The sequence below is a fragment of the Channa argus genome, chromosome 3 (assembly GCF_033026475.1).
Source record: "Channa argus isolate prfri chromosome 3, Channa argus male v1.0, whole genome shotgun sequence".
NCBI classification, from domain to species: Eukaryota; Metazoa; Chordata; class Actinopteri; order Anabantiformes; family Channidae; genus Channa; species Channa argus.
The window spans coordinates 28,100,926-28,128,654 of NC_090199.1; positions in this window are offsets into that span (position 1 = coordinate 28,100,926).

A 27,729-nucleotide genomic window follows, 5' to 3' on the forward strand; every position below is an offset into this window, starting at 1 on the left:
ACATCAGATATCAATGATATTAGAGAACTTCTGGATTAACGGATTTAGTAACATCAACTAAACATCTGCTAAACAGACAGTTAAACACACGGGACATTTTAATACCTAAAATAAACCGTGATTCAAAAATAACTTATTGCACACAACCTTTTGTTGTAATACGGACAAATTCACATCAAAAATTCTTAGGACAATAGACAACCACAAAAAGAAAATAATAATAATAAGTTCTATTAACCTGACATGCTTTAGTTCTATGACAAATTGTATCTCAAATAAAATTACTAGAAATGGTCGGCATACTTACACAATTACAAATGAGAGATCTTTAACACATTAAGCTTAACTGGGGGTTGAGACCCTCCCTCAGGGTCTGAGCTTAAGCATTCGTCGTCCGATTCTAAACTGCTTCGAAGGACTCCACATGCAGCAGGAGGGCTTCTCTTCCTAATGCCCCGGCTCTCACGTAATGTAGCCCAAACGCACTCAGGAACCTCAGCCTTCATCCACCTCTATATAGTCACTGCTGGCAGCCCTGAAACGACCAACCCACCAGCAGAGGATGCAGAATAATGCTTGGCATAGCTATTGCACTGACTGGCTCCCACATTAATTTCCTGTGTGTCTACTGGACATGCGACAACTTTCTAAAGTAATAATCTGTCAGATGTCGCGTTTTCAATTTGTTCTGCTGCCCCCAAGTGGCTCGAAAAAATCAATTAACACTCCTTTAAATTTCCACATTGCCAAAATCACAAACTGTATCAAGAAGATGCAGTATCCAGCGTAGAGCATCCAGACACTGTGATGAATTGCCCCATGTCCCTGGGCTATTATTGCAGATTACAGAAGCACTAAACAAAGTAGATGAGCCAAATAAGACCCACTTCCAGCATTTTTTTTTTATTTTTTATTTTTTTGAGTCATGCATATTCATTAAACTGTGCCCATATAGTGCAGTGTGGCGATCATGCTGGGCATCCACACTGAAACTTGGATAAGTGCACTGATACGCAGGTCTGACTCCCATATGCTCCCACTAATGAGGTCAGGCCAAGTCTCACACTTTCCTGAGGAGTCCAGCTGCCTTATAATAAGGTTCCATGTTTGTGTATGCTAATGATCCCGTGGATAATAATCTCATTTAGACACCTGCTAACATTGATTTTGGATGTACTACCATCTCTTTCTATATTAATATGCATTTTTTATTTGACTTAGGACCTGTGAAACACTCGGGCAGGGCTGAAAAATGTCATGATTTGCCAGTTGGGCATCGGCAGAGTTGGGCATCTGTGTTGCAAAGTTATAGAACAATTACAGGAGTTCTATTGCTGCAAATGTGACCAAGTGGGAACAAACCATTTTAATCTTCACTTCTTACTCCTGCAAGTGTTCTCTTGAAAGCTGAGCCTTTTCACTGTCAGATATAAAACACTCACTCATGTATTGTACATAAAAGCCTCCTGACTGTCCGGACTACAAAGCTTGTCCTGTCTTCACAGTTTTATCTGATACAGGGATTATTCTCATGTGTAGGACATGAAAGCCATTGACAGATTCAGGTGATTTGCTAGAACTCATTTGGAAAAAACTAAATCCATATTCTCTCATTAAAACAGAATATAAACACAAACAGTTCGACTTCTTATGACAACAAGCTGAGCTGTAACTACATCAGCTGCTTAGCAACAATCAATAAACTGCAGAAAAGTATATATTTTAGTATGGAGCAATAAAAAACACCATTTTCTAGAGACATACTTCATAGTGGATATGGAGGAGCCTGCCATAAATCACACATTGAGTGATTTAATGAATGAAATCTGTAAACTATGTTGTAGAAGGTGTTTTTCATGGGTTCATCATTGATATTAGACAGTTAAATATAATTATAGGATGTCCCGAAGTCATGGCTGACAAAAAAAATAAAAGGTTGCTGATTGATTTCTAATTTCTTTTATTGATTCTCCAAAAATGTGCATGTCTCTTTACCCCCAAATAAATGTTTTCTAGAACAATTACTGTGGGCAGTACAGTGCTGTGCAGTATATGACCCCCTCCTTATCTTTTTCTTTTGTGCCACAGTATTTCATACTTAATAAAAGTCTATGTATGCCACTGTTTTGCTGTATTTCTCTTTTAAGATTCTTTGGTAGAGACCACAACCACTAACCAGCATGCATGGCTATGCATAAATTTGGGCTATCAATCAAAAACAAAAATTTAATTTAAATTTTAGTTTTTGAACAAGGTTAAAATGCCTAAATCAAAAACAATCAAGATTATTACTTCTCCATGAAAATGTTATATGAAATAACTAAAGAAAGGCAGTGATGTCAGAATCCCAGCTCTTCCTCCTTTGGTTTTTTCTTCGTATGCAGGCTTCACAATAAAAGAAAGTAACAGTGTGTCTTTATAGATGACATGTGAACAACTGAAGACTTTATGTGTTGTTAGCCACCTGTTAACAGTTGTGATGATGATCTGTTGATGTGTTCAGGGACAGTACAGAATCACTGAAAGCATAGTACCAGAATTTGTCATTATCAATACGACAGATATGTTCTTAAGGCACAACATAATGTATATGCAGCCACAACCATAGGTATAATGTTATTTATATGGAGTCTGTCTTGGCTTTATGTAATTTATGAGGATCATTGTCGTCATGAGTATTTAGGTGTGTTGTGTCAGAATTCATAGACCCCTCAATGTTCTTTTGATTTAGCAGTGGTTTTCACCTCACCACATTTCCATAATACAATTTCTGACCTATCGTTTAGATAGTGGCATCATGAAAACTGACAATCGTTGAGGTGAGAGAGGCAATCAGGTTCTTGGATGTTTTCTTTGGTTCTCTAATTGCTCCTTGGCAAATTTCAGAAGCTTGTAAATGTTTAAACTTGTTCCAGGTCTTCATCCAAGTCCCTATTTCTCTCACTGTGGATCTGTTGAGTCCCAGAGCCTTAGAAATACTAATACTTAGTTGATATACTATATTATCACCTTCTTGTTGCCTTTCTAGGTTAGATTTAGTTTGAAGCAGTTAAGTATGAAAAAAAAAGATTAGGGTCAAATACTTTTTTACTGCACTGTAATTTTAAAATTGACATCACTGTCCTGACCTTGACATGGCACCAGCCTAATGTGATGAATATAAAAGGAAGTAACTTCACCTCGTGAACCTCTGTCACTCAAATGTTTACTTTTGCCCCGACGATAGCTGAGCAGGAGAAACAGAAATAGCAACAAAAAAAATCTTCAAAACACCTCATACATTTCATTTCAGTGACTGGTGTTAGCTTTTTCTCACTTTTTTCAGGCCAAAAAAAGTATGTAACTACATTACTTTGACAACAATTGTACTGACATTTCTCAAAGTAGTGTATGATAAAGTGATTTAAAAAGCAGTACGTAAGCATGTTTCACTCTTTCATCCGATCGGTGGAAAAAGGCAAATGCAGCAGGTCATTGAGCTGTTGAAACCAAAATGCTGATTCAGTGAAACACCGAGGTAGAAAAAACAACAACAACCAAAAAAAGTGTTTTAAAGGAGAGCCGGGAAAAATAGCATCAGGGCTCATAGAGAAGCTGAAAAATACTATCGTTTAGCTGGTGATTCCTTAAACTACTGCGTCTAATCACAGTGTCATGTATAATGGATCAGAGCATCCTGGCCTCTAATAGTCCTGGAAAGTTAAGGCATCATGTTATGTTCAGTCCTTGGATTCTCTCACTGCTCTTCTGCCCTTGCATTTACATACAGATAGTTCAGCACATTGTGTGAGTTTTAAATCTCCCCTAAATCGCCTGCTTTGTTCTAAACGGAGACAAAACTCCATTACTGGGGGGCTATTATGATGCCAGTGATTAGTTATTTTCCATTTCATGCGCCCTGAACCATTGCAGATCTTCGGTTCCTCATTGTACCGCGTCATTTTACTGTCCTTCTTCAGCCCACTCTGATCACCCCATGTTTCATTGTATCTCATGCGAGCTAGTCCTGGCTATAATTCACAGCCCTTTTTTTTTTTTTTTTGCCCTGCAGAGGATTCTGCCACAGTGTGAGACAAGGTCTGAAACCTTGACATGAAAAGCTGGAGACAGGCCACTTGCTCTGCAGGGGAAGAACATGTTGGGTTTTTTTTTTTCACCACGTGGGTGGAGTTAACATTTGTCTGATTTGTTTCCTGCACACTGTGGGCAAACTTTTGTGCTCTGGACAGTGTACAACAAGCAGTCGGTCCTTCATCCAGCTTCATTACAGATGTAGGAAAACCTGTTTCTACATTTACACACATCTTCGTACGTAGCATAGTGCCGACTGCAGCAGTTGTGCCTCACACAAACTCGAGGGGCCGTAAGGTTCTGAATTATACATGATTTAATTAAACTGATTCCTGAGTTGATTCAGAGAGCACAAAGGAAATGAGATTCCTAGCACGAGATGGTCTGCTGCACATCTTTACTGCAAGATTAGCATTCTTTTTGCTACGTTATATTGTCACTGCCTACTATGTGATTGGGACAATTATAGCTACAATTGTGTTGCCATTAAATAATGAGAGGGGAAATGTGCTGAATTCAAACTTCCAGCGGAGACAGATTGGCTCCTGAAAATGCAGTAACTGCTTATTGTTACAGATTCATAGTGATTCCCATCAAGAATCTAGAGCCACTTGAGTGACAACAGAATGAATTATTGTTCATTATCAGTGATTTATATTACATTCAATTGTGTGTCTACATTTTCAAAGTGCCCGTTGATATTCTCCATACCTTTCTAAACCTTTTTCCCCACCTCTTACTAAAATAATTTCCCTGTACTGATTGGCTGGTTGCGTGCTCTGCTCATGAGCTGGAATCATGGTCTGACCTTTGACTCGTCTGAGTAGATGAATCAGAGACTGGAGGAGTCTCTGTGACCCTCATTTCCCTCCCGCCTGTGTCTCAAACGGCACAGCTGATGCCTAGGTATCAGCAGGATAATGCGATTCCAGTCCATCGTCGACACCATTGCCATGCAGACAATGGCGCAGGAAAATGAGGCTGTTTTCAAAATTGCCATGTAGGATGCCAGAGCTGTCCTCCTCTAGTCAGCAACATTTGTCAAATTCAGATTGAATCAGCGGTGTTGTGCTCACGCAGGCGATTAGGGAAAATAGGCTGCGGTTCAGCATCTCGCAGCACAGGCAGTCTATGCGGCCACTGTCCCGTATTTTACTCATAAGCCTTAAAGGTTATGTGACTCTTCAAATTAATGACAAATGTGTTACGAGGTATGGCAACGATTGGAGGGCTACTGCTTTAAAAAGAGTGAAACCATTTCATTTAGCCTGCCCTGGATTTTTCCTGTCTCTTGATATATTGTAAAACAAACAGAGCAGCAAGAGAACCTCTGCAAGAACTTAATCCCTGGAACTGAAACTCCTGCTGCTATTGTTCCAGCTGCTATCACTGCTGCCGTAGTATATCCTTTCTCCCTCCATCCAGAATAATGAGAAGTCCCTGCATATTGCACATTTGGAGCTCGTTCTACATTCACAGTGCCAAGAGATTCTCTTTTTAAATTTTCACACCTTGGTGGATCCAGCTACTGCCACAGTCTAAATGTGGATTCCTTCCTCAGTTTGTGGAGCTTTGCTAATATAACCCCTAGTCATCAGATGGTTACCACAGCCCATTAGTGGCAATTACACTGTTTGCGTGACTAGTGACAAAAACTTGGAACCTGCCTGTGAAAATGGTTATTTTCCCATTAACCGTTCCAGCACTTTATCAACCCAGAGCTGGCTGTGCTCTGAAACCACACCATAAAACATCTGCAGAAAGAAACAATGCAATTACAGAGGCCATCTGGAACAATAACAGAGGAGAATAGATATGATTAACACTAACAAACAGATGGCCAAGTGTTAGATTGCTGTTCTACAGGCAGATAATACGAGGGGACCTTAAGTCCAATTATCTGTCGTTGTTGAGGAAGACAAGCCTTTGCAATTACAGATCTGAGCCAGTGGCATGCTGCCCTGCAGGTCTCATGCCACCTTAAAAAGATAAAGCAGTATCCAGGTAGACACAGTGTTCATCAGGCGTTTGGACTATTTAAATGAGCCATTAGTGTGATGGGATCTTATCGGAACAACAGCATGTGTTCAGTTCTAGCGTCTAGAGGAAGATGCTGAAGATTCAGCCTTTGTTACATCCTGCCTAATGACCACACAATAAATTATCAATTAGGAAGTTTGCTTTCATTTCAGTTAACTCCATTAGTGAGTTAGCTTATTCATTAGGTTTTTTTAATGTCTCTGCAAAGATTTTGGGAAAACAACTTTGAACAATTTAAGGAACCGTTTCAGATTTTTCTTTGTAGTTCTATATGACTATTGTTTATGGCATCAATACAATATGATCTCCATATGAATGTTCTGAAACATTTTTGGCACAGATGCCTGGTATATTTCTTTGAGCGTGATAATGTCTTTAAGTTTAAGGGATGGTGGTGGTCTGCCTAATAGAAAAAAGCAACTTCAGACACAACATGTTTGCACAATAAAACCTTTTGTTGACATATGTACAGTAAAAAAATTACCTTTTATTTTTAATAAGCTGGACAGTTCCCTTTCTCCGTCCTCAAAACAAAGCACAGTTAAGTTGATATCATGTGTACTCAGGTCCAATTTGGATCAAATCCATTTGGATCCTTTTGGGACATAACAGTAAAACTAGACCCAAACACAATTTAACTGAGCAGAATTTCAACCCGACCTGGGTGTCAGCTCTTTAGAACCAAGCAGAACCATGTGGTGTTTACATCAATAAATGAAGCATATTAAAAAAAATATGATGCACTTTTCCTACAGATTATATTTGTAGGCTCATTGAGGTTTGTTAATTCGTTGGGGAACATCTTTTTGTTATGTTGGTATTTGCATGCAATTCTCATCCAACCACAAAGAAAGAAATGTGTGCCAGACATTAACCTCCTTCCCACGCTGCTGTCACCTATATGTATAATTTGGTGACAACAGGGACTATACAGCATGCAGTTAGGTAATGATATCGCTGATGCACACATTTTGTAGATGAGCATTTAAACCAGACATGCATTTCATTGAAGCTGACAGCTGTGGTAAATAATCAAATTAATTTATTTTGCTCAGATGGATCGTACTGCATCATCAAACGCACATTTTTTTCACATTTGTTTTTGAGGTAAAACCAGAGAAGCTGAATTTCTTTCAGTATGTCATTGCTAATATATGGTCACAGTAGAACTGAGAGCAGGAGACAAACATCCCAGTAATAATAAATGTAACTAAATAAAAAACATATGTACAGTAGTTGGGTATAGATATATTTGTAGGCAAAGTTCCAATTTGTCACGAGGGTTCAACAGCCTTTAAAAAAACATCAAGGATTCTTTTGAATTGTCCTTTCTTTGAGTGAGCCCATTGATTCAGATCTGCTTTAATTATTCATTGAAAAAAATAAGGAGCAAACAAATAATCAGTTTTAAGCTGATCTTTTGGGTTCAGTAATAGCAGAATAATGTTTTGTTTATTTCAGAGTCAATAAAGATGGATTGGATATGTTGCTTTTCCAGGAATGTTATGACAGAATTTTTCATCTCTTTTTTTTCTCTTGCACTTGTACATACAAAGCATACACACCGAATGAGGAAAGAGTGATCAAACTCCCTAACTGTACCCTTGACATCCATTATTAATCACCGTGTACACAACAGTGTTTGACAGCAAAAGTACCAGTGTTGCACACATCAAACAGGAAGTTGTTTTTATCCACAGACATAAAATGTTACAGACATCCATGACTGAGCAGCGAGCCAGCATGGATACACTTCAGTGGAGTAGAAAAGAATTTGGCAAAGTGGTTGGAATCTGTTTCGTCTTTTGTATAACTTGGAACCTTAATCTACCGTGGCCCTGAGAGCTCACAGCGCCACAAAGGCAAATAGAAAAAACACAGGTGCAGCGTTAAGACATGCTGCAAAAAGCTGCAACTAAATAAAATGAAGAAATGCGATACTGAATAATTCTGAATTTGGTCTTTATATGACCCATCAGCATGTTCAGCGTGGATATTAAATTAAAACTTGATGCCTATATGATACAGAACAACATACTCTGCGATACCATAAGATGATGTGATACATCCCAAATATATTCAATCAAACTCTTGGTCGCTTCTCTGTTGGCGCATTACCTTTGGGTAGATCTGAATGCAACAATCGTAAAAACATAAGTAAACAAAAGTGCACCGAGACACTTTAGGGCTTTTTCAAAATTGTCATTTAAAAAATAGTTGACCTGTCCGATTTTTTCCTTTGTTTGATTTTGATTCTACCAGACTAAATGAGTTAGGTTTGAAGACCCCCTTGCCCTGCTGGATTGGGTTTCGATCTGGGCATTTTGGACTGTTGTTGGATCATGACCTCAGTAAAAATTAACAACTCCAAAGAAGCATGTTTTAGCAAGCTAGTTGACAGCACGTTTTTTTTTTTTACATAGTGTAAAGCGGGGATTTATTTTCAAGATGGTTTTTTTTAAGTGCACTCAGCATTCAGATTTTCACTTGGTATATTGGCCAGATATTTACCACATTTATAGAAAATGCTAATTGTGTTCACTACAGAGTGACAAACTTCTTTCTGTGTTTTTTTTTGTTTTTTTTCTTTATCCATTCTATCAATTAACGAACAAAACCATTGACTCTTCAAGTGATCCGTTTTTGGTCGTGTAGATGGAAACAAGTTTCGAAATTCGTAAAAACAAACTGAAAACGCCCTAAAAGACATGTTACAGAGCAGAAGTTGAGGTTCTCTATTCAGGAGGTGAAGAGCCTGAAAAAATACTGTTTTTAAATCTAAGCACGTTTTTGTTGTGAGCTGCTTGAAGACAGGATTCTTCGGATCAGCCAATTATCATGTAAAAGATAAGGATTTGATGATACAGTTTTAAGTCTCACAGAAACTGTTAAACCACATTGTACTTCATAACACTCTGAATGACTGGGAAAAATAAAAAAATAAAGCTCTCACTGCTGGCTCCGATCGATCTCAGCTTGCAAAGGTAAAATATGCTGCTGTATCTTTTTACAAATAAGTTCTATATGGAAGCTCCATGAAAGGGTGGAATCAATCTCAACTCCCAAATAATTGTAGGAAGAGGCTTGTGTAATTTCTACATTATGGATTATTATTGACAGCAGGAAGAAGGCCAAAAATAATGTTCTGTCTTTTTTTGTATTAAGAATATACTTTCTCCACATCAGTCATTGCAGGTTTACTCATACTATATGCACTTTACATAGTGAGGCAGTGTCAATCAGACTGGGAAAAAAAATTATTGGACAAACAGGTAAACCAATCAGTTTGCCCAGTGGTGCATATGCAAAATAATAAAGAAAAATAAATAAATATATATATATATATATATATATATATATATATATATATATATATATATATATATATATATATATATTCATTTTTCTGTATTCAAGCCTTTAAAACTAGCCTGATGATCTTTACAAGCATGTGCATCAGCATCCTCCTTCAGTTGTGCCTCTAGACTTATTACACACATCAATGTGGATACAATAAATCAATCCTACAGCTTTTCTAGACTTTCCAAATGATATTGGATGAAATTATGCGTGTCGCATTGATCATTTTTGTAATGTTTCTCTGTAGAATAAAGGCTGTTTGGGCCGGTCTGCATCATGTGAATAACACAGAAATCGCAGTACCTTAGTTTGACCATTTTGCCAAAATAGCTCTGCTCTGCAGCACCAATCCTGGGGGGTTCATGTACAATAATGGTGCACATTTGTCTCATACAGCTTCATCAATGTGACAAGTTTTAGCCTTGGTGGGTTTGTTTTATTGAATTTAAAAGTCAGTGACTTAGCCCTCACAGGCTACTACAGGATGGTTTTACATTGAGATTAATTCAAATGCCAAGCATGAATGTGATGTTTGCAACCCCGCATAGGAAAGTAGCTGCCCCTTGAAAACGTTATCATCTTGGTGCAGTCAGCTATAGGAAATCTACCTGGTAGTAAACTTTGAACACGAATCTGTAAAACTATGGGCTGAAGAAACCACAAACTCTGCTCCATTCCTTTGACAGCATAGGCTGAGCCAAAGAAAAGTGTCATATCCATAGTTCCATGAATGTCGAGATTTGTGAGTTTTACATTATGACACATCCTCTCATAATAATCTCCTCAATGTTAGCTGTTATTGAAAACCATTGTAGCATTTGTTAAAAGGTTTAGAATGTTGTTAGCTTTCTAATATGCTCATTCTTTACCTTTTGGTTATTCAGTAACAGATGATTACTGTAAATGTGCTTGGGAAAAACTTTGTCAATTTAATAGCTCGCTGTTTTTAGCAGATTTTTACCACAATGAAGCATCTCAAACCTAAATATTGCCGATGGACTAATGAGGCCCAGATTAAGAAGTGATGGGAATTCCAGCTGTTTGGAATGAGCCACATTGTTGGGCTCAGCTCAGCAATAAGAGCCGGATTTGTCAGACCCCAAACAGCTGCTCATTTAGTACCATATCTGTCTTTTCAAATTTTCTCAATTTGGGAAATTTTGCAAAAATGCCCTATAACCTTTAAAGCTGAACTTGACCTTCTAAACTTTTGAATGCACATGTCCAACTTTTAGTGTTTCATTATTTATAGCATAACATGCTGTTCTCTAACAAGATGATTATCCACAGAAATCACAACGTGATCCATGGATCATGCCTGATCCATTAAACAGTCCTTTTTATCATGTTATCATCTGTTAACATTTTCATCTGTTAACATTTTGACATCGTGTTATTGAGAAACTCACGTTTTTTATTGTGGTATACTTTCATGATACAATATGAACTTTATACATTTTCTATAAATTTCACCTGAAAGTTAAATATCCCTCATTTATTGTGAGTAGTGTAAATCACTTTAATGCCATAACACTACATGTTTTTAATTTGGGCTGTGGTCTGTGGCTACGCAAGGCCCCTATTCAGTGTAGGATTACCATTTGTGCTTAGTTCGTTATTATTTTATTACATGCAAATGCATTTGGCAACATGTATCTTCTAAGCAACTGAAATTTGATTTTAGTCACTTCACTTGGTGTGTGTCTGCGTGTGTGTGTGTGTGTGTGTGTGTGTGTGTGTGTGCATGGCCAGAAGAGACGACCATTCTGAGCAAAATGAGGACCACTTTGTGCGTGTGTACACATTTACACATTTTCCGATCATAACAAAGCCAATTAACTTCAGTGTTGGATTTGAAGTTTTACAAATAAAACAGTTTAACAGAATGTTGCAATCACACTGAGCAGTGTTGTTGCTAAAAGTTGCCTGTGTTTAAATGTCACGGCAAATTATAGTAGTCAAATATTTGAGGCTGAGGATTTCTGGTGTGAAGAGACTCTCAAATCCCGCCATCTGTTTTCATAAGCAGAGTTCATAATTAAGTACTTGTGTTAACATTTGGTTGAATAAATATTTCTAATTTCTTCTTATCTCTGTTGACAAAGGGAGATGAGATTTGTCACTTTCAGTGGAGGACGCATAAGGTCTGACCTGCCTGTTAACATCATAGAATAAAATAATCTCATTATTGTGATTGTAATTATTGTAATCTCAACAATGACTGGGCTTGTTAATGATATTTAAAAGTTTACTAGGTTTTTGAATGACTCTGCTTGGACTTTATTGATGTGGTTGTCCACATCAAGATAGCAACCAAGACATTTTGTGGTCTTGGAATCTAACGCTTTTATCTGCATTCTGTTGATGTGTTAAGCTTCAAGTTTTCACATCTTACACAACAAAATAATTTACAGAATGATGAATCTAAATGTCACGGGAAGCCCAACCCTAAATCACACCATCCATCCATCCATTATCTGTCACCACTTATCCTGTTTGGGTTGCAGGGGAGCTGGAGCCCCTGGATCCATAGGCAAGAGGTGGGGTACACCCTGCAAAGACAAACAAACAGTCCCACTCACATTCACACCTAAAACGCATGTCTTTGTACTGTCGGAGGAACCCGGAGCACCCGGAGGAAACCCATGCAAACACAGGGAGAACATGCTTTAATTTATTAATTACATAATTAAATACAACATTTTGCTCATATTTACTTCAAATTTCCATAGGCCTATAATAAACCTCAGGTAATTATTGGTTTCATAGGTAAACATGTAACATTCTTATTAATTCTAACAAACATTAGAATTCAACATATCTGTAAAGAAGTTTCCTCAGTTTGGGGGTTTCATAAAGGCAACATTCCATGTATTTTTTCTTTTCGACTGCTTAAACCTCAGCTACAGAGAAGTTAAGATGCAGAACCTGATTGGTTGTCCCATAAACACTGATTGGTTCAATGCAGATAGATGCATATTTAACTAAGTCAGGACTTTTCCTTTTTTTAAGTGATTTTGGGTTTTAACGTGAAAGTTTAAAGAAATCTATAGAAAATGTGAATAAATTATCAAACAACAATTTTTTGTAAATAATTATTTTTTAAATAAAGTATTAACTAGAGCTTTGTAATTGCAGTATCATGCAGTGTTTACGAGTAGTATCAGGTATCAGTTTTTTTTTCCAGAGAAAATAACTATTAGTTAGCCTAAAAATTTCAGGATTGCTTTTTAGGGTGGACCAAAGTGCCACAAGGAGAGAGAGGGGGGGAACAAAATACAGAAACCTAAACATAAACCAGGGGAGGAGATACCACGAATCTCAACAGGAGAACTGAACATAAAAACCAACAAAAATGAGCCAAACAACCAAGGAGGGAAGGAGGGACCTAACGGGAACTAAAACAATAAAAAAAACACTGAAAAAGCTAAACATTCATGGAACCCATTACCTAAATCAACACACACACTAGAAATACCCACAATTGAAAAGTCACACACACAGAGAAGGACCAAGACACAGAATGAGACCCAAAACCAAACCAAACCTCAGAGCGAGACACAGATTACAGAAACCCGCACTAGGCGACCACCTAAATGCCCTATGCCGCGAGTCGGCTCTGCCTAAACACTTCCCCTGACTTTCTGTGAAGTGACGCCATCAAACCAAAGTTTAAACTTATTAAATAATACTCGAAAATGGTTTGACACAGCTTTTGGTGTAGACATTCATGGTTTCCAGTAGTTTCATTTACAATCCTAAGAGGAAGACAGAGAGGGAGGAGCACAACTACAGGACAAAGAAAACACAAAGGTAATATCATGCACGGTCATATAAATCCATGGAGAGAAGCGGAGACCCTGCTTTAGCTGATTCAGTCACCCGAGACAGCTCTAACTAGAAGCTTATCCAGAAAGCTTTAAGCCTGGTCTTAAAAGTACAGGAGGTGTCTTCCTCCCAGATCAGCGATTTCTTTACTTTTAAACCAGGACCGTCATCAGGTCAAATGGTTACTACGGTTTGTGCCAAATTACCAAAACCTAAATACTAAAAACGACCTAAAGGATGGTGTGACCATGACCATGCATCTAGGTGAAAGTGACTGGAGTTGGCAAATTACTGATCACATCAACATTCCTTCATTTCCTATGTAGTTCTATGCTACGTAGCCATGCTCATGAGTAATAACAGGCTGACATAAATAAAAGACCAATATAGGCTCATGAATTACTCTAAGGAGGCTGAATGAGATTTATTTTCCTCTCAAGGAAGATTACTATGCGGCAAATTTGAATTATGATGTTTAAATTGCTCTGCAATATTGAGCAGTTTATGAATTCCATGGATGGATGGAATGAACTGCAAATATCACTCTGAAGTATTAGAAAGACTAATGTCTTAAGACTAAATTCCATGCGACTTTCCTGATAATAATGTTAAAAGAAAGTCTTGTACAGTTGGGTCTATCACAGTGTTCATGGTATCTGTAGCCTGTAGCAAATGAGAACATTCTTACTTGACTTCAGCCTGCTCGCTATAAATTAGTTTTTTATTTCCCTACATCCTTCTTCTCACTTTCAGGGTTTTTTGTAAGTCCTCATTTGTCTTCCATGTCATATTCATTCCATCTCCACCTTCTGTTTTCTTCATTTGAATGTCAGGAACACCATTAAAGGGCATCATTCAATCTGCAAACATTGTCCGTGTGCTTGACCGCGCTTGTTGACAACCACCCCTGGGTCCTAAATTGCCAGTGCTTATTCTAAAGAGAGCAGGCATGACCTGGTTATGTTGCTGCACGGTGTAGTGAGAGCCCTCCACATTTGCCTCCATGGCTATTTTAGGGAGCGGTTGGTGGGAAAGCAGAGTTGGCAGATATTTCCAGACTTCATAAATGAGCTAGGCAGAAGGCCGCAGGGGACAAAAGGGCATAAGATACTCTGTGAAATAAAGGAGGAGGAGGGAGGCAGAGGACAGAAGAGAACTGTGATCAAGAAAGTTAGTGGTCACACTGACTACACCAGCAACTCCAGGAGTAGTCTGTTTGTTTTGACTTTTTTGTGGAAAGCTTATTAAGATTAGCTTTTTGTAAGACTTCAAGCCGAGTTAGAAATTGGTAGGAAAATAATTTTGGTGATAAAGCTGTCGCATCCGGTGTTAACTGAGCAGAGACTATATTTCATGCTCTTGCTTTTTGTTTTTTTGAGGATGGTGTCCTCTTTAAAATCCACAGCAGAGTTTTAGTTAATAATGCAATACTGATTAACATGAAACTTTACACAGGAACGTGTGCTGGAAATGACTATATTACATTACAACTGGGAATTGGGATGGACTGGGAATGCTGTGAGCAGTCACCATAGCTGTTATTGATGAGTAAAGAGCTGCTATGTTAACTCGTTTTTACAGATGTTTTTTGACGTTTTACTCACTGAAGCTTGATTAGATTTTGGTAAGTCCATCTTTCCTTAACAGCCCAGATTCCTTCTCCGTCCTCCAGCAGCTGCTTTAGAGAATATTTGCATAAATTGTTGCATTATCCATCGACCCCATGTTCACCTCCAGCCGTTTCTAATACTACCTATAAATATTGCAAAATCACTTATCACATATTATGTACAGCTATGAATCAAATGCAGCTCCTGAATGGGAAGGGGAAGAACCAACTTTTGCACAATTGGATCTTGAACAGGCTGTTTCCAGATGGCAGGATCAAGTAAAATCCTTTTCAAACATGTAGCTCACCAAGCTTTATTGCAGGTCTACTATATTTACTGAGTTAAGTAACATAAAAAAGTTATGTTTACAGCTGAACTTGAATAAAAGTGTATTTAGTATTTAAAGGATAACTAACTAATTACCTTGTCCACAATCACCATACAGATACTTTAAATCTACATTAAATCGTCTATACTCACATTGGGTTAGTTGTCAAGCCACAGAAAAACTGTTGAAAACAAATTAGTAAGACACACAGCTCCACTTGATGATATACTTCTTTATTCCAAAACCAGTGTACTTTCTATCTTTAACAAATGTTGCCCGGTATGCTCCGATTTGGCATTTCCTTTTATTGCGGCTAGTAAAATCTTGACATTTAGGTGGAATTAAAGAGTGTGGACAATATTTAAAAAGGTTTTGCTTTGCTGGTTGTTGTTCTTTTTATAAACGGTAAATGGTCTGCACTCATACATACCTATATACCTTGTTGGTACCCAAAGCACATTACACTGCTTCTCATTCATCCATTTGCACTCACAATTGCATGTTGATGAGGGAGCAACTAAGTTGGGGTTCATGTCTTGCTCAGGGAAACTTCGACATGTGAGAGGTGGAGCTGGGAATTAAACTACTAATCCTTATATCCGTAACCGACACCCCCAGTTTAGTTTTTGGAAAACAATGGAGGTCTATAGCATCAATAAGCAAGTGCATCCAGGCTGCAGAAAGAAGATTTGGTGTTGGTTTAAGCATTAGTTTGGTAAAACTTTAAAAAATGTTTTGTACTGCTCTTCCACAACACAAGCATTTTTAAAATCCAGTTGGCTGCATGTTTTCTATTTCTAAACATGTGTGACACTAAAGATGCGATTGGTGGGTGGTGGTTGTTAAAAATTTAATTAGTGGAAGGGATCTTTTACAAGAAACGCAGCAAATAACTTGTGCTGGTGAATCTTTAAAGCTGTTTTTTTTGGTCACAATAATTGTTTTTCTAACAAAATATTAAAACAAAACCACACAATTTAACGATTTTGTCCAGCCAACAACTAAAAAGGCACATCTTTTCTTCAGGAGTTGTGTGTGACCAAACACAGAGGTAAAAGGCGAGTAAAAAATGACTGAGATGAGATGAGGATTAAATAAATACAATCATGATTTATAGCTAATCTAATACTGAGGACAAAAAACCTTCCCCATGCCAGAGTCAGGACTCTCATTTAAAACAACTCCTTCATTTTATTCTACTTAAACAAGGAAGATGGTTCTATGAAGGATGTTAATGGACATTTTGGCTATGAAGGCTAATACATCAAGCCCTAACAGCAAAGGACAAACCACTTTTATCTGAGATGAAGGAGGAACAGGGAACCAAGAAAACCCTTTCCGTGCAGGTTAACTCTCAGTGAGGACATCAGAATTGCTGACAGGGTAAAATGTATCTCATTTTGACGCAGGAGACAGTTAATTTGCTTAGAACTTCTGTCTGTTTCACATACAAAATAAATATTCACATCCGAGTCTAATCATAATCTTCCTATCATTAATCTATCTAACCCTTTTAATCCTAAACCAGACTCATAAATCCAACCTGAAGTTCACCTTTCGGCCACTAGGTGTCACAAAGTTACCGGCTCATCCTGACTTGATTGTGTAGCCTACTACTAAAACAATCCTATGCAACCGCACTGCAAACGTACATAGATTTGTAGGAAATAAACTCAATTTTCTATTTTTATATTCAGGTGCAGTGCTATTATTTAAATAAGCCCTACTGTTTAGCTAGAGAAGCAGAGAATAAGCGAGGCAGTGCAGACATGATGGACACATGGGAGGCGTGAGTTTGACTGCAACCTGAAGTCAGCTCTGACGTTGGGTCTGAAGTTATGGTGCCGTTTTGTTGTTAGAGTCTCAGATGACTATGATGAGATTAATAAAACACACTGACTGTTCATTGCTGAATTATTACACCGATTTGCTGCCCTGTCATCTTGTGCAGTATAAAGTACAAAGAAATTTGAAATTTTGGTTATATTTCACAAGCCATCAGATTTTGTTGTCCTGGCAAAGTCTCCCATGAACACTGAGGGAAAAACAGAATGGATGACATGATTTAGATTCAAGCTTTTTTGCTGATGACAGCGTGTTTGAGACATAAGAGGGACAACTACTGTGTTCTAAATGCTCCACTTCTATATTGCTTTTATCCAAAGTGCTTTACAATGTTGCTTTGCATTCCACACACCCATGGTGGTGGCTGCCATGCAAGGTGCTCCCCTGACCTGCAGGTAACAGCATGGGGTTCAGTGCCTTGCCCAAGGACATGTAAGAGGGAGGGACCCAGAATCGAACCACTGACCCTGTGGTCTGTGGACGACTGCCTGAGCTACAGCCACACCAGCAAGTGGTTGGACATCCTAGACCGGGCCTTTCACAGTTTACTGTTAATACCAAAAGCCACTTTAAAGAGGGGTCGACCTAACACCAAAAAGCAACTGTCTTTGAACATAAAGAGTTGCTGTTGTTGTCCTTCCTGCTGGACACTAAACAGACTTTGAGAAGTGTCATAAATGAATTATTGCCCCCTCAGGGTTAAATAAAGTGACCTGAGGTACGTGGGTGTTTTTTTGTTTACACATATTACTACAGTTTTTGGGTGAAGCAGCTGACAAAATTAAAAATAACACCTGTCTGTGGGCGCAGGTGGGCCATGAACCCAGATGCCTCCCTCCTCAGGCAAAGCCCTCTCACCTTCCGTCCCTGGTGGTCCTCTGAAGACACCGTATTAATTGAACGATGTGCATGCGTGTGTGTGCTGTAACATTTGTGCCATGTCAGCAGGGGAACCCTCTCCTCCCCACTCAATTGAGACCTGAGACACAGCTGCTGAGGCCGTTCTGGGGTAAATACAGGTTGTGGTGCTGCCTACACACAGCAGGTCCTTCACCAGGAGCCCACAGTCCCACACAGGAGTTGGTTTCAGGAGCAGTAATAACTGCAGTTTTCGCTCTGTGGGTAGTGGCACTGTTTCTGTAAACTAAACCTTCTCCTCATCGGCGTGTTTGTGTAATGCAGATGCTTTTCAAGCTTGCAGCATTTAGGAACATTTTGACAGCTGGATGAAAAGCATGCGTCATACTTGAGAGGGTGTCTACCAACTGCAGGTAGCTTTGTGCTTTGGTACCTGCATTGCCCGTGATTTCTCTATGGGCCTGCAGGGAAAATGGATTTGTGTTTTTACAATGGCTTTGTCGCCCCTGTACGTGCTCTGATCTACTACCGATTTCGTGCTGCTGATATTCAGATGGAAAATGTGTCACCGGCCCCTCTGCAATCACTCATGGGCTCCCTGAATTTTCCAAAGCTTGGAAAGCTGACATTTTCTGTATTCAGCTGTGATATTTAATAAGTTTAATTGGCAATTCTTGAAGCCTTTGGAGGGCCATCTAATTAATTTACTGTAGAATATTACAGACAAATGGAACCTCCACCTTTTGTTGGAGTTATCAGCTGCCTCAAGCGCTTGTGCAGGCTGTTAGTGGCTTTAAGGTGAGTAATTTCCTTAGCCAGACCTCATTAGCCAGATCTATCATCCCTAAACGTGTTTTGTCAAAGGCCATTGGCTCACTGATAGCCACAGTCAGCTGCTTTCACTATCTGTCACCTTGCAACACACCAAAAAAAAGGTTCTTGTAGTAGTCCTGTCATTGTATGGTTCATATATTCCTCACTCTTGATCCTCCTCTGCTATGTTCTAGGACTACAAACGAAATGTAAAGTTATGTGGAAAGTATTTTTCACTCTAGCCAACAGGATTTACCCAAAGAGAGAACAGCAGGAAAATAACCCAGTTAGAAATGTTCTAATTCTCCCTTTTGGCCTGTTGAATTTTGTCCGCATGTATTCCACAGTTAAATCCAGCAACTCTGATCGTCAGGCTTTAGCAGTCATTCGCTTTGAGCTTTCCAAAAAAAAAAATTTCAGTCACAACTGGAGGGTTTATAGATCAGCTCTCCCTGCACATTTCCATCTGTCAGAGAAAAAGAGGCACCCTACGGCTTAAAGACAGTATCACAGGGCTACAAAAGCAAAACTGAAGGAACGACACTTCTCTTGAGACACCAGCTGTTGTGATGTATATTCAGAAGAACAGGAAAAAGGTGGCAAACCTATTGAAAATATGTCAAGTGGCATTCAATTATGATTCAGTGGGGCCGCTTTGCCAAGGGAGAACATAGGTGTAAAATCAGCTCAGGGGCCATTTCCCCTCACAAACCTCTGGAGGAGTTTAACTTGCTGCATCATTGAGCAGGGATTCGCAATAGAAGACAAATAAGCACATTTTTAACCGCTCTGCTATGTTCAACAGCCAATGTACATTTTATGTGCATAAAGTGTGTTTTTTTGGTTAATAGCAACCCAAAAAATAATAATAATAATAAATATGTTCCTTTCTTTCCATTACTGATAATTTCTGCACTTAAATCTGTGAGGCAACGACGCTGTACAGGAGAAATTAAAGGGAGTGCAGGGCAGGGGCATTAGTTAAAGGTCCAGAAATGTGTGTGTACAAGTCCTAAATCAACTTGTTACTCTAAATTCTCAGGGTATGAATGAACATTGCCATGCATCTGTTTATTTAGTTTAGTTTGTTTGTTTAATTTTCATTTTGCTGTTTGTGTTTTCTTTTTTCTTTTGGAGGGAACTTTTTCGAACTGAAGGGCAAGACTCTCAGGTAGGTGGAAAACTGTTCACCTTTGTTGGCAATTGGTAAACAGGGGCGGAAGCAGTATTATAGTCAAAAATGAGCACAGGTCTGAGATGAAAAACGGATTAGAAAGCAAAGATTTCCAAAGTACACAAAGACTTCTACAAAGAGATAATGTGGCTCGAAGATTCTAGCAAACATGGAGACTAGAAAATCTGTGAGTGGAGTGGAGCAAACAGGCTGAAGAGCAAGTACTGCTTACACTAGAACTCAGGTTGGAAACCTGGAAACATGCAGGGACAGGGAAAACAACTCCTCTAGCTTTCATCCAACCCACAGCTGATATAACACCATCATGTAGAGAAGCAAGAATCTGTTGAAATTGCACACATTATGGCACCGAACAACAAAAAAGCAGACACAGTCACTGATGATAGTGTCAAAATGGCAGCACGGTTTACTGTTCTAAAGACACAAAACATGGAATTAAATCTGTGCAAATGCAGTTTTGGTTAAGCTTGGGCACAAACACATCAGGTCGATAGTTAGGATTAAATAAAAATCCCTGCTTCCTTGACATTATTTCATAAGATGTGTGTCACGTGATTGGTTGCAGCAACAGTGATAGCAGCAGCTCCATGTACTGTATGGACCCATTTAATGGATACACTTCCATCTTATGAGCCATTAAAATCATACCTCAGGAATTGTTACACCATCAAACAAAATAAAAATAATGTGATCATCTTAGTTCTGTGATAAAATCCTAGGGCACCACAGAGCAGAACCTTCCCGCCATCGGTTGCTGTGCACCAGACAGCTAAGGTGCACTGGCAGCAAAGGAAGCACTAACAGAATATATTTCATTGTTTGGGATGGTGTTTTTGTTTGGCTGACCTCACTTTCCACTGGAGCTGAGCTGCCGGGCTACAGTTAAACCACAGAAGAAGAAGGATGCACGCTGACACTAAATGCACACACAATGCAGATTTCAAAACAAAGTAAAGCTTTGCAACTGTAGCATCCAAACAAACATCCACATCCTGGGGAACATTGTAATAGCTAGTGTCAATCTCCTGGCTAAAAAGCAAACAACCTTAAAAATCTATCTGCAAATGTCAAAAAAAAGGTTTTAATGCTTATTTTTGTGGTCTTTATTTTTTTACCACCACTAACCCATCAAATACTTATTAGGTACAGTTATGCTTTGTAGCTTCCAAAGAGTACTTCTAATGTACACTATGTATGTCCAGTGTCAGTCAGACTACAGTGTCTGCCAAGGAAACTGTCCAATGTTATTACTGCCCCAAGCACTAATGCTACGCACTGACATGTGCATTATGGCAACCTTGTATATGCGGCATCGATTTGGAGCATTGCTTTTTTTTCTAGTTGCTAGAAATTAAAGCTTCACATGCAAGATGTAGTACTGCATATAAACAGGAGGAGCAGTATCACACGATCTCAGCAGCAGCTTTGATTCACCCTCACAAATTGGAAAGTGTTAGAGAAAAACTCCTGAGCATGGCCAAAACTATCTGCACCTATATTTCTGTCATCGTTGCCATTTCCTCTGCTCTAATTTAAGTTTTTGTATGTCAGCTTGTGGTGATTTGACCCATAATCCTGATTCATCACAATGTGGAGGTGGCATGACCATAACCTCATCTGATTGCCCCTGAAGATTTAATTTATTTCACTTAAGGATGCCAATCCCAGTCTTGGCTTTCTTAGGCTTGGACCAGAATATAATGATTCACTGCACAGGGTCACACGCATGGAGGAAATACCAGAACTGGAATAAAAAGTGTTTTTATTAAAAGACCTGGCCTTTCTTGGCCTCTGGGTTAAAATACTGTAAAGTAACAAGAAGAAGTCATTGTCATTGAGCACATACTGTATATATGTATATATAGTACATATATAAACTACATATTGCACATCCATGTTATAGTAAAATTCTCTCTTGGTGCCGGGGGAGCTGGTGCTGAGTGTCTCTCTCACTCACTCTCACACACCCGGTGGGCAGGCTGAGGTTTGATTCGCAACTTCTGCATCTCATCTTGCTGCTCTACCCATTGAACTACCAGGCCAACAACCATTGGGAAGATGAAATGAACTGCTGCACATTGTTTCAGAGTATTCAGACCCTTTACTCTGTACTTAGTTGAAGCCTCTTTGTTATCAGACACAGCCTTGGGTCTTTTGGGGTATGATGTGACAAGCTTTGCACACCTGGATTGATGGATTTTCTGCCGTTGCTCTTTGTAAATCCTCTCAAGCTCAGTCAGGTTGGATGAGGCCCATCAATGGACTGCCCCTTTACAGGTCTCTCCAGAGATGTTCAGTAGGATTCAAGTCAGGGCTCTGGCTGAGCCACTCTGGGACATTTACAGACCCCTTACCTAAACCACTCCTGTGTTGTCTTGGCTGCGTAGGATTGTTGTCATGTTGGAAGGTGAACCTTCAGCCCAGACTGATGTCCTGAGGTCCTCTGTGGAACAGGTTTTCATTGAGCATATCTCTTTACTTTACTCCATTTACCTTACCCTCAACCCTAACCAGTCTCCCAGTCCCTGCTTCTGAAAAACACTCCCACATCACGATGCTGCCACCACCATGCTTCACTGTAAGAATGCTAATGGTCAGATGATGAGTGGTGTCTGGTTTCCTCCAGACATAACATTTAGAATTGAGGCCAAACAGTTCAATCTTTGTGTCATTAAACCAGAGGATCTTGTTCTTCAAAATCTGACAGTCTATCAGATACTTGTTGCGGGCTTTAACAATAAATGAGCATGCTGTAAAATATAATAATGAAATCATTGAAATTGTCTGATTGGTCAAAAGGGTGAGCCCTGGTTAAAAAACTTTTATAAGCAAATATCTGCCTGTGCTGTTTAGTGAGTCTGGATCACAAGCAGCCTTTGACACCTCTCCACATTAAGATAAATTATGTAGCATATTTGTAGTAAATAAACATGTACTGTTTCTTACAACCACTTTCCCAGAAAAGCCGACTGAATCATGATTTGTTTTGAAGGAAACAAAAAACAGATTTAGACACATGGACATGAGCTATGACTCTAAATGGCAGCTGGATTCTTTAACAGGCTGAAAGCAGCCATCGTAGGCATATAATGAGTGCATTTTCACAACACTCCAATTTTCTACCGTTTGCAGTTCATTCTGAGGGTGTTGGAGTCAAAACAATTCATCATTTATTTTCTGAATAGAGAGAAAAGAGAGGGTATGTTTATCAAAGAAAAGGCAACTGTAAAAAGTTACAGTGTGCTGAAGGAATTACTGATTCTTGTGATACTTTCTTTGTAAGATATAGCTTTCATGCATTGAGGTTAGCTTGCTTCATGATAAATTCATGAATGAAAATCAACACTTAGAAAATGCCTTATGAATTCAAAGCTTTGCTCATGTTGCTGCTCTGTGTATTCTCCCACTTGTTTGGCTGTAAATGCATACTAATGAATCCATGCTGAGCAGCCACTGCGTCCTTCACTCGTCCCCGTGTCTTCAAGAGTTTACCACTCCCTCAAAGCTTGAACTGTGGCTCTTATATCAAAGCAGAATCTAGGCACATTGTGTGTACTAGCAAGGGGAAAAAAAAAAACATAGTATTGACGACCTTGCGGTCATTTGTTTCCCACTTGCTGTCGCTCTCTTCGGTTACCGAACACATTATTTATAAATTATACATCAGTTTAATACATTTACATTAACAGATTTGCAGGAATGAATATATTGTTTTGCGAAAGTGAAGTTGAAATGTTCAACGCTGCAATCATTCACCTGCAATGTCAGCATCAACATCACAAAGACTTTGATATTGCTGGTGATCAGATAAAACCCCCGAAGTAATAAATATTTTTACAGAAATACAAATGTAGGTACAGTATTAGGCAGATGTTTGTTTTACATTACTCAGGTGACACCAAGCAAACTTAATAAATTATTATTTATGTTCAAATGTATGAATATTGTGAATGATGTGAATGTGAACTTTTTTAAGAAACAATGGGTTGCAAGGAGGTTGTTGGGGAGGGTGGCAGTGTTTGGTTAGGTTCAAGCAAGAAAGCCACTGATGTTAGGGTTGTAGAAACATCGTGGATGTTTTTAAAAGTGATAAAACACATTTTGTGAATAATTAGATTTTCATGCCCTCCATCTTCCTCTGACCCTAACCACCTCCTGTACCTGCTTAAAAACAACCATAACATGTTTTGATTAAACTGTAGTTTAACCACAAACTGTCTTTATTATGTTACGGAGGAACCGTGAGCTCAGTCTTAAAATTTACAAAGCTTTAATAAAAATTAATATCGCAGAATAGACATACACATATATACACAGAATACATTCTGAAACTTAATCTGAAACAACAGGGAACAACAAGGAAGAAGACAAAATTTTCCAACATACTGTTCTGAGAAAAACAATGGCACAGAGCATCTCACAAAAAGAACATCTGAGAATTTAAAGTTTTCTGCCTTTTTTCATGACACAGCCACGTACTAGTCACCCAATGGATTCCTCAGCTTCTGCTGCACCATTCTTCAACTGCTGATTTTATTATCTACCCGTTTCTTATTTTCAAACCTAATGGAAATTAAATTTAAAAAAAAATGTTGGAACATGACAGAAAAAGATGACAATAGCTTGTATCATTTAGTATAATCTAACATTGAGGCTTTTCATTTAAAACTAGGTCTATCATGTGATAATTACGCATAGTTAATTGCTCATTATTAACGCAGCAGCAATTTGTATTGTTTTTTCACGCTGTTAATATGGGTTTCGTTATGTTGACCTTAGGCCTTACCTGTGCAGAGCTCGACAGTGCAAGTGACTGAGTAGAATTATGGAACAATCCTCAGCATTGTATTTGCACTGACTGAGATTAACACATGAAGTTATGGCTGTGGTGTTCATGATGCAATTTCTCCGCTGTCTGTCTGTTTAAAGTAGGACAGGATACTACTCTTACTACCTTCTACTCACAGTGCACAGCAGCAGCAGCTGCTGCAGCAGCAGCAGGGAGTCGGATCCCTGCTGAGGTAAAACACTCAGGTAACACTTACTGTATCGTTACACACAAATACAACTGGGTAGTTCATTAAAACACACATCAAACAAATGCCAAATGATAATGTCAGGTCTGCCCACAGGGATCGAGTGCGCGTGAACCACAGTGGCTTTGTTTAATCGCTAATTGCTATAAATACACTTAAACAACAGCCGTCTGTAAGTTACTCTAACACATCAGCCTGATTTGTCACATCACTTAAGTCATAAGTGAGCATGTTCTGATGGAGTAAAGTTCAGCCTCCACTCTAAACCTGCACCCTTCCCTCTAGCAGCTAAACCACATCAGATGGAGAAGAAAAATCAGTGAGTCATGGTGACTAATTACTACAATCATTTGAAAACTCAACCAGTGATAAATATCAGGACTATTTTTTTTATGCAAATAAAAAGATTAGGGAGGCATTTAGTAAAAAAAAAAAAAAAAAAAAAGGGGGGGGAGACAGTTGTAAAAATGAAATCGTTAAAATTCTGAGTAGATAATTTGGGATTAATCACTACAGTCTGCGATTATGATCAAGACTGACCCTAAAACTGCTTTTTGTGTTGTTTTTTATATCCATGGGCCATCTTCTTTGACACTTTTTGTCTTTTGGGATAAAAATTGCAAGTTCTGACTTTCCCCGTCCAATTAACGATTACCCATGCAGATGCAAACAAAAAAAAAAAAAACAGATGTCATCATCAGTATATTCATATATTTGTGTTTCATTGGTTTGAATATTTAGGAAAATCTAATCAGACAGCATCTTATTTGATATCAAGTGGGATTTATAGAAACGATGTACATCACAAAGCTTAATGCATCGAGGCCACACTCTCCTCTCTGGCAGTTGTTGAAAATTATTCCTGGAAACACTAAAAAACCCTTAACTGAAGTGGAAATGGGTGAGGCGGGGTGAAGTAAAGATCGTACACCAAAAAGGCAAATGATTGCATTTTGTCACATAATAACTCCTGGGATGTACTGAATATCATAGGTGGATGATATATAACAGCTAAAGAGTATCTAAGGTGGAATTTTCTTTACTGTTTATCTGGCCCCGGAGTTGCTGGCTCTGCTCCCTAACTGGGGAAAGAGAAATAGTGACATTTAATTTCCCATTTTGGTCCAACACAGAGGTGTTTTAAATGAATACATTTAAACACTTACACTGTTAAAAGTACTAAAAAAGTGTTTAATGGCTGGTTTATTGTAGATTTTAAATTAAAGATCAAGGTTCATGTGCGAGGAACATGACAAGCAGTTCTGCACTGCTCCCATCATATCTGGATGTTAAGTGGGGACATCTTTGCACAGGTGGAGTCAGCTATTGTTAAAAGTGACCTTTGGAGTAAGTCTTTCATTTTGTTTAAAAGGACTTTATTCTAAAGTAAAGGGTATTAAAGGGTATTAAAGTATCAAATGATTGTGACGAAACTTGATTTAGGACTAAAGTCTGTTTACATTATTGATGACAACTTGTTGGATTAGCAGTGTTAGATACAAACTGTCACACCTTAGGGCTGGGTGACTGTGTCTGTAAATTCTACTGTGGCAATTGCTTGTCCATTGCTGAAGACATTTTAGTTGTTTGCCCTTGTATGCTTAAGAACAAAAGGAAAGTAATAAACATTCAGACAGCAAAGACTTAGCTATAATCTTAACTCTAGCCAAAGAAACCAGATTGCACATTTACATCCTTTCCATCCTTATCTTAACTTGTTCCATTTGTCCAGAGCAGAAAAACAAAAAACTCTCATGGCAGGTTTATCAATAATTAGGGCCGACTAACGATTTTAGATTTGTGACAGCTCTGTGGTAAACAGTGTATACCCTATGGAGGTATTGTGCAGTAGAATGCATTTATAATGTATCTCTATAGTCCAGCATTGGAAAAAAAGGTGGCAGCAACAGATCTGTGTTTAAAGAAAAATTTTGGTTTGGTTTTATCTGCATTCAAGACAAGCTTAAGAGGAGAGCTGAAACGCCAGATTGTTGAACGCCAACTGAACCTTTGTTAGATCTACTGCAAGTGTGCAAAACCATGTCAACAGCGAAACACCCAAATTGTTTATATGTACATATTAATGGGAAATCTTAACTACTCCCTTGTAAATTTGCCAAGCTTCACATCTAACATATTGATAAAAAATTGCCTCAAGATGTTTTTAACACTGTCCTGCCAATGCTTTTGTGTGTCTTAAAGGTTTATTTTATTATTCCAATAAATTATTCTTAAAATTAAAATGTTATTGCTTATATAGCAGTTTTATCCAAACTGCCCTGCGAAACTGTCTCTTATTTATCTAGGCAGCTTCCACCAGGAGCAACTTTGAGTTCAATGTCTTGCCCAAGGACACTTTGCCATGTAGGAGGGGCCAGGAGTTGAACCACCGATCCCGTGGTCTGTGGATGACGGCCTACAGACGTGCCCACATTTCCAGTTTTCAGTAGCGCTCTTAGTGTTTACAACCAGACAAGCCCCACTGCAGCACAGGCCGGTTCATTTTTATTGCAGCTAGCTAATGATTCTTGGATGCTCAGTGTCAGGGTGAACATATTGTGTTGTACATTGTAAATGATTGGTGTAAATTTCTAGCAACATTCAAATAGTATTAAATGTGTTTTAGTATTAGCATGTTGAATATAGCACTGTTAATCACCCATCCAACATATTTTAATTAACAGAGTCTTAAAGTATTTTGTGCATTTTAGAAAAGCAAATTCACCCGAACTGCACCTGTGAAAC